Source organism: Diceros bicornis, chromosome 5 (assembly GCF_020826845.1).
Source record: "Diceros bicornis minor isolate mBicDic1 chromosome 5, mDicBic1.mat.cur, whole genome shotgun sequence".
Lineage (NCBI taxonomy): Eukaryota > Metazoa > Chordata > Mammalia > Perissodactyla > Rhinocerotidae > Diceros > Diceros bicornis.
In genome coordinates this window covers 14097037-14106559 of record NC_080744.1, presented here as the reverse complement: position 1 = coordinate 14106559, position 9523 = coordinate 14097037, and positions in this window count along the sequence as shown.

Below are 9523 nucleotides of genomic sequence, written 5' to 3'. Positions count from 1 at the left end.
GGCTGGCCCCAAGAACCAGTATTTTTAAGAACAGAAATTGTAGTTACCTTTGAGAAACAATAGGGCTAGAAAAGTTGTAGCATATGTGTATTTTCTATGCTGCCTTAAGATTAATTGTTTAAAGCAGACATTAAGGAGTTGGTCTGTAGTTAAGTAGAGATACCATCATAAACAATGTTAAGGGAAAAAGAAGAGCAAACTGTATATTCAGAATAATCGTTTGGTTTTTTTTCATGTACAGAATTAAGTTTTTAAAATTCCCGGAGTGAGTCCCTGGTGACCTGAACCACTAATTGTTGTAGATGATCCAAAAATCTTGGAATGTCTGAGGCCAATACATTTCACTTGCACATTTGCGCTGGGTGAGACTAGTGCTGTTACTTCATGCAGGTGAGCGTGGCTGCTGTTCTAATACCAATCCTCAGAGTCAGTTGCCCCTGTTTCTGCAACCACTAGGCCCACAAAAGGGGAGGCCATGTGAACTTGTGACCACGAGAAGCAGGAAACTTCACCGACCACATCCTCTTCAGAGCTGAGTCATGAGTTGTAAAGCATCCTAAAAGGGAAGCAGGGTTCTTCCAGTTCAGGGGCTGCTGCTCTGGGATTGCCCATCCAAATCCACGAGGTCCTGTAAAGGTGCTGCCATCATTTTGAAAGTGGGGTCTGTGTAGAAGGGCTACTTCCCTGAACAGACTCTGAACTTCTGTACCCCTAGAGCCTTGACTGACTTCACCCTTCTGGAATCATGGATGAGAGACTAGCAAATAACTCAGGTTTTCTGTAAGAAAATACCTTCTAGTGATAGAAAATGAAAATTCTCTTACAAAAATAGATTTTTACATTATAACGTAAAATCTAGACGAATTAGAAGTTAAGTATAAAATAGTTTTAAGTAAGTATATTAGATGGGTTAAATTATTTTTGCTTGAATTGGAAGAAGTAGAAAAGATCAGGGGCAGGCCCAGTGGCGCAAGCGGTTAGGCGCATGCGCTCCGCTGCGGTGGCCCGGGTTCGCAGGTTCGCATCCCGGGTGCGCACCCATACACAGCTTCTCAAGCCATGCTCTGGCGGTGTCCCATATAAAGTAGAGTAAGATGGGCACGGATGTTACCCCAGGGCCAATTTTCCTCAACAATAAGAGGAGGATTGGCATTGGATGTTAGCTCAGGGCTGGTCTTCCTCACAAAAAAAAAAAAAAATCAATTTAAGTATGTGAACATTAAATACTGTTTTGGGTTTGTTGTTTTAACACAGTCTAGAATGGATAACAGTTAATGCAGAAATCTTATGCAAATGCTAAGAAAAATATCTTAAAACTTTAAATATCTTCACCCAAAGGGCATTTTGATAAACTCCTAGTAAGAAATATAAGAATACAGTTGAACATTGGCATTCAGAGGGGTATGTCCAGACATTCATGAATGTGAAACTGGATGGACATCTGGCTTTCCTTCTCTTGGCACCCATTTTCGTGAAGAAACAGCTTGTACCATTTAGCTTATAAGTGAACAACAAACCAGGTACTCGTCTCCTTCACTAGCCCCCAAATCCAAGATTCAGATTTGTGCTACAGCCAAATTACTACATTAAGGATCTTCAAGATATCCCTTAAAGAGTTAGAAATGCTGAGGTTAAATATGTTCCAACCGTCTGCTGCATTTCCAAAATACAAGAAAAAAATCTTAACAGCTAACATCATAATGGTGAGTAGTGGTAAGCACTTCTGTTGAAATCAGGAATGATGCCAGGATGACTATTATCTCCGTTTATTTTACATCCCGGAAAATCTAGGTAATACAATAAAAAATGACGTGAATTAAGAGTTGTCGCAAGCGAATTATAATCTGCTGTTTAGATGGTTCACCTAAAAAAAGAAGAATCAGCTAATAAAGTATTAGCATTTGTTGGGACAGGCCCTACCTTATGTACAATACCGTTTAAACTGTTTAAAGGTTTCAATTCAGGCCTCCAATCTTTCTATAGTTCCAAAATTCAGGAAGCTCTTAAAACTCATTTAACCTCAAAATCTGGCCTGAATTGTGAAGCCACTTATACTCAGTATTTATATCCCTTTATCTCTGCAGAAATTACACATTAAACACATTAACTGCTCTTAGACTCCAGTGGGAGAGTTATGTAATATATTACCATATTACCTCTCTAAATCCAAAATATATTAAATTTCAAATGAATCTGGCTTAAGGCTTTTGGATAAAGGATCACAGACCTATATTATTAATAGTCCCCTACTGCAGGTGAGAAAACAGCTCAGTAAATTAAGTAATTTGGCCTGGATCACACAACTAACAAGTGTCAATGACAGGAGTAGAACCCATAACTGACCCCAAGACACATCTTTGTCAGGGGATTATGAAATCGACAAGTCACTTGAGTCAAGTTCCCCCTCCCCACCATCATCAGGCAGCTAGATTCAAAATTCTAAAAGATACCATTCACTATACCAAGAAAACTGCTTCAAAAATAGAATAAATGTATACAGAGAGAGAGTGTGTGTTACAGTCACAGTAGAAACAAAAAATATAAAATCCCTAGGAATAGTTCTCACTGGAAGTATTGACCTATGTGAAAGAAACTAAAAAACTTGACTGCAAGACATCCTGCTCCTGAATGGGAGTACTGAGTGTTGTCAAGTCAATTCTTTTCTAAAGTAATGTATAGGCTTAAAATAATTCGAGTCAAAATAGGAGAGGCAAGTTTTTTGAAACTTGTAGTTGCCCAGAAACAGACTTTAGTATATATAAGAATTTAATATATGATAAAATTAGCACCACAAATTAATGGGGAAACATTCTCCAAATGGTAAGCATTTTCTGAACAGAAACAGTAGCTAAAATCATGAAGGGAAAAAATCTATGTATTTCACTACATAAAAATTTAAAATTTTGCTAACAACAAAACATCCACCATAAACAAAGTTCAAGTAGTAGGAAAATACCAACACCAATTGAAAAATGTACTAACAACATAGGTCATGAAAATTTTCTAGTCAATAGACTTGAAAAAATGGTTAATCTCAATAGTTTTAAATGCAAATTACCAGACACCATATTTTCTATCAAGTTAGTGAAACATTTCAATTAAAACTATAATACTAATGTACTTGGTACATTGCAAGTACTCAATATTTGTTGTATGAAGGAATGATAAGGTACATTAGAAGTTAGCTACTCATTCTGCTGGTGGAAGGATAAACATTCACACTTTCTGGAAGGCAATTTGGGAATATATGGAAAACAACAAAAAAAGGTAATTCTACTTGTAAGAGTTTATCCTAGGGACGTAATTAGAGATGCAGAATTATTTCACAGTAATTTTTATGTTCAACAATAAATTACATTACATCCAATATTGTGGAATATTGTGCAGCCATTGAAATCCCTGTTTTGAAGAATGTTTAATGGAAAATATTTACAATGTGATACTATGTAAGAAATGGGATACAAAATATACAGTGTGATCCCTGCCGCAGACGCTTTTGGTACCCGTTTCATCCCCTCTGCCTAGACAGTTCCTGACTCTTGCCAACAGTTTCCCACCTTTAGTGCTCCATGTGTTTTTTTGTTTCCCTGTCTCAGGGGCTTTTCTGAAGCCTCAGGTCTTCTCTCAAGTCAGGAAAGCCTGCTCAGTGTGTGGAAGCCTAACACAACTGGAAGTGTGGTGGAAATAATGCCAACTGAAGCTGGTAGGTAAATGTCCCAGCCTCTTGTGGGACATTTCTGGGATGGGCCATGGAAGTCCCTAGAACTCTGAATCTATGCAAAATTTAATGCATATCTTAATTTCTTGGGAAAGACCCAGAGCTTTCATCAGATATTCAAAGAAGTCTATTTCCCAAGAAAGGAGAACCGCTGGCAGAAAGGAAACAGTAGAAGGAAAACAATAGAATGTGAAGTGGTTATTTCTGGTGGAAATTATTCTGGTTATTTATGGTGGAATTATGAGCACATTTCATTTTTTTCCTTGTACTTTTCTGTATTTTTAATTAGGAATATTCATGAAGTTAAAGATGGATGTGTTAACTGGGTTAACTAATCATAGCTCAATAAAATATTTTGCTGCCATTAAAAATGTTTTAAAAGAATTTAAAGTGACATTGAAAAATGCTTATGACATAATTGAGAGAAAAAAATAAGATATAAGATTGTTTACACAGTCTATGATCTCAACAATGTAAACAATGCATACAGAAAAAAACACCTGGAACTAAGTGTTTATAGGAAGGTGGAAGGATACAGATTAATATACAAAAGTCAATTGCTTTCCTATATACTAGCAATGAATAATTAGAATTTGAAATTAAAAACTCAACAATACCACTTATATTAGCACCAAAAAAAATGAAATACTCAGGTATAAATTTAACAAAATGTGTACTAGATCTATATGAGGAAAACTATAAAACTCTGATGACAGAAATCAAAGATCTAAATAAATGGATACATAGTCCGTGTTCACAGATAGGAAGAGTCAATATTATCAAGATGTCAATTCTTCCCAACTAAATCTATAGATTCCATACAATTCCACTCAAAATCCCAGCAAGTTATTTTGTGGATATTGGCAGACTGATTCTAAAGTTTGGCAAAAGACCCAGAATACTCAACACAATACAGAAGAAGAAAAACAATGGTAGAGGACTGGTCCCTGACTTCAAGACTTACTACAGACCTACAGTAGTCAAGACAGCATGGTATTGATGAAAGAATAGATATAGTGATAGAACAGAGTAGAGATCCTAGAAATAGAGCCACACAAATATAATCAACAGATCTTTGAAAAAAAGAGCAACAGCAATTCAATGGTGGAGAAAGAATAGTCTTTTTTGACAAGTGGTGCTGTAACAACTGGACATCTATATGCAAAAAGATGACTCTAGACACAGATATTCACCTATCATATAAAGTAACTGAAAATGGATCATAGACGTAATGTAAAACACCAAACTATAAAACTTCTAGACAATAACATAAAAGAAAATCCAGGTGACCTTGAGTTTGGCAATGAGCTTCTTAGATACAATACCAAAACACAATCTATGAGAAAACAAGTTGAAGAAAAAACTAGACTTTATTAAAATTGACAACTTTTGGGGGCCGGCCCAGTGGTGCAAGCGGTTAAGTGCGTGCACTCCACTGAGGTGGCCCGGGGTTCGCCGGTTCGGATCCCCGGGATGCACCGACACAGCGCTTGTCAGGCCATGCTGTGGCAGCGTCCCATATAAAGTGGAGGAAGATGGGCATGGATGTTAGCCCAGGGCCAGTCTTCCTCAGCCAAAAAAGAGGAGGACTGGCAGATGTTAGCTCAGGGCCAATCTTCTTCACACACACACAAAAAAATTGACAACTTCTGCTCTGTGAAGACACTTCAGAGAATGAAAAGACAAGCCACAGACTGGGAGAAAAATATTTGCAAACACATATATGATAAAGGACCAGTATCCAAAAATAGATAAAGAATTCTTAAAACTCAACAATGAGAAAACAAATACAAAACATTGGCAAAAGATCTTAACATACACCTCACTGAAGATGATATACAGATGGCAAATAAGCATATGAAAAGATGTCCATCATATGTCATCAGGAATTGCAAATTAAAACAACAAAGAGATACCACTACACATCTATTAGAATCGCTAAAATAAAAAAATCGACAATACGAAATGCTGATGAGAATGCGAAATGCTACAACCACTTTGAAAGACAGTTTGACAGTATCTTACAAAGGTAAACACAGTCTTACTGTAAGGTCCAGCTTATGGCCACACAAAAACCTGGGTACAAATGTTTGTAGCAGCTTTATTCATAATTTTGGAAGCAACCAAGATGTCCTTCAATAAGTGAATGGAAAACAAACTGTGGTACATCCAGACAATGGAATATTATTCAGCGATAAGAAGAAATGCGCTATCAAGCCACAAAAAGACATGAAGGAGCCTTAAATGCATATTGTAAGTGAAAGAAGCCAGTGTGGAACAGCCACATATTGTATGATTCCAACTATAAGACATTCTGGAGGAGGCAAAACTATAGAAACAGTAAAAAGATTAATGGTTGCCAGGAGTTTGGGACAGGAGTGAGGGAGAGTGGGGGAGGGTGGGGAGTGATGACTAGTGAAGCACAGGTTTAGGGCAGTGAAATCATTGTTTGATACTCTAGTGGTGGGTACACCACACTACACATTTGTCAAAACCCATAGAAATGCACAACACAAATGGTGGATCTTAATATAAACTATGGACTTTAGTTCATAATAATCTATCAATATTAGTTCATTCATTGTAACAAATGTACCACACTAATGCAAGATATTGGTAACAGGGAAAACTGATGTGTGTGGGGGAGGGTCTTATATGGGAACTCTCAGTACAATCTGCTCAATTTTTCTATAAATCTAAAACTGCTTAAAAAAATTGCCCATTGGGGCTAGCCCAGTGGTGTAGCGGTTAAGTTTGTGCGCTCCGCTTCCGTGGCCTGGGGTTTGCAGGTTCGGATCCCGGGAGCAGACTGATGCACCGCCTGTCAAGCCACACTGTGGCGGCGTCCCATATAAAGTAGAGGAAGACAGACACGGATGTTAGCCCAGGGCCAGTCTTCCTCAGCAAAAAGAGGTGGATTGGCAACAGATGTTAGCTCAGGGCTAATCTTCCTCAAAAAAAAAAGAAATTGCCTATTAATTTTTTAAATGCATGGGGAAAATTCAAGAGATAATCCAAAATGTTCATACTGGTTATGAATAATTTTTCTCATTTCTTATATTTTAACATATTTTCCAAATGTTGTTCAATGGATCAGGTATTAACTACTTAGAGAATCAGACAAAAATTAAGTCCTGAATTCCAAAAACCTACATTGAAAAGTGTGGAATTTTTTTAACCTGATTTAAGTTTTCAGTCTTTTTCTGAGCAAATAGGCCCAAATTTTCCCACTAAAATACCAAAAGTGAAGGCACGGATATTCTTACCCTCTTTTGAAGTGTTTGCACATCCTATGGTAGATTACCTGGAAAGGAACCTTGCTCATCTGGTCACGTGCTTGTCAAGACCCCCCCTTCAAATCCTGAGGAGGGGCTTGCTTTGGTCAGTTCGGGACCACACACAAGCCCTAACCCAGGTGGCACAAACTCCGCGTGTGCATGAAGTGCGTTCACATTTCCCAGGGCAAAGCATCACCGCCACACACAGCGCAAGTGCCCCGGAACAGGAAAGCAGCCTGCAACGTTCCCTGGTGCCGTCTCACCCAGCTCACCTGTCATCCATCTGATTGACCTCAGGTGTGAGCGGCTTCACCTCCAGCCCAGGAAGGGCCCCGCCTTAGCTTTAGATGAAAGCACGCCATCAGGTGCTATGCTTGCTTCTGACTCAAAGAAAGCCTCCTGGGTAGCGAAAAGCACTATTTGCCTGCTGACCCCTCTATGCAAGAAGGAAATCACTGAGCTCAGTGTGGTTTGAAATTCTCTGTAATACCACTTTTCTATGCCCAAATCTCGTGAGGGTAAGCAGTGAAGACTTTCAGACTGAAATGTGCTCGTTTAGTGGTTCTTCGCCAGGGTTTCACATCAGAACCACCAGGGGAAGTTTTTCGTATACAAGCCTGGGCCCCAGCCTTGATCTATCGACTCAGTGGCTCCCAGGATGCTGCTCTGGGCATGTGTAATTTTGAGGGCACTCCCCTGTCAGGTCTGGTGTTTGCTGCTGGTTAGGAAACATGGTGGGAGGTAACTGCAGGTGCATGATCATAGTCATGTGTACTGGGGGCTCATCCCACCTCTATTCCTCTACTGCTCGGTGGGCACCTTACCAGTGTGCTGAGGAGTCAAGCGGGTTTCCAGGAAGTGACCTCCGTGCATTAGGTTCATGTCATCTGTGCCTTTGCTGACCCCATCGTTGACTTCTAAAGCTAGTCATGGGGACAAAAAATGCAAATGTCTAACAATAATTAACCCATCTCAGCAGCCCAGCTCGTAGCAACCTCATCCTGATGCTCTGGGCTCCAGGCAGATCCACCGGGGCTTTCTGCAGACCCCTCTCAACAGGAGACCTCTCCCAAGTCCAGAGGGACATGAGGGAATACAGGGAAATACGCATTTAGGAGAAGGGAATGCGGCGTTGTCCCAGAAGGCGAGTGGTGTTGCAGAAACTTGAGTGAAGCTCTTGATGCCCCTTGTGAGCAGTTACCACAAGAAGATTGTCTGCATTAGAGGCATTTCACACAGAAATCATCATCTGACCTTACCGTAGGAGGTGACCTGCAAACCTCAAGGATAACCCGTTGTGTAGGTTTCACCGAGCTGTGGTGACTACGCCTCCACTGGTGACTGGAATGAGGATGGAAAGGAGAAGCAGAAGGAGAACAGGAAAGGCCTGGTTTCCCTGGGCAGAGCAGGGATGAACTGGGGGGAGCCCCAGCGAGCAGCTGCAGAGTGCCTGGCCTAGTGGGGGTTTTCCAGGGATGGAGGCCGAGGGCAGCACCTCAGTTATCAACTGGATCTAGCTGTCTAGTTGATAACCACCATCAGAGCCATGCTGGCCTGGGTCGGGGTAACTGGCGCCACTCCAGGGGCCTGGCAGGCAAATGTTTCGGGAGCTTATATAAGTTCTCACCAAGAGGGAAGGCAAAAGAAGCTTCCGTGAAGATGGCCACGCTGACATTTCTTTTTTTGTGAGTTTGGTCCTGAGCTAACATCTGCCAATCCTCCTCTTTTTTTGCTGAAGAAGACTGGCCCTGGGCTAACTCTTCCTCCACTTCATATGGGACGCCTGCCACGGCATGGCCTGACAAGTGATGCGTCGGTGCGCGCCCAGGATCCGAACTGGCGAACCCCAGGCCGCCGCAGTGGAGGGTGCGCACTTAACCACTTGCGCCACCGGGTGGGCCCCCATGCTGACATTTCTTAAGTGGTAGTGGTCAAGCTCTAAGTTTTGGATGAACACAACATGGGACAAAATCATACCCTCCAAAAGAGTAGCTCACTGATCCTAATAGAATGGCTGTGGAGACCGTCACAGGGTGACCTGGAGTGGGCCACCCCCCTCTCTGTGCCTGTGTCCGGCAGCCACCTGAGAAAATGTGCTTCAAGAGAGATGCAGGGAGGAGAGCTGTTGTGCAGGGGCTGTGTTATTGCACGATCTCCTGTCAGCGTAGGAAAAGTTCTCTTAGTTCTTATTGTCAGCAAATACTTTTGAGCCTCTCCTACAAGTCAGACCCGGCTTGCGGGCCTGGGGACCCAGTGACGCACAAGCAGCCTGGGCTAACTCTCTCTGGGGCCTGAGAATTTCGGCACTTGCGTCTCTTGCAGAGTTATCTCCCCCAAGTGAGCTGTCACAGGGATATTTGTGGCAACTTCACATCCTCTCTGCAGCGGCAGGGTGGGGGTTTGCCCCTTGGCAGAAGCAGACTGGGCATGAAGGCATCTTGTGCAAAACCAGCCTTCAGGCCTCCTTCCAGACGGGCTGTGTGAGGGGCACCCCCAAGGCCCGGCAGCGACCTGGCCGTGATCATTG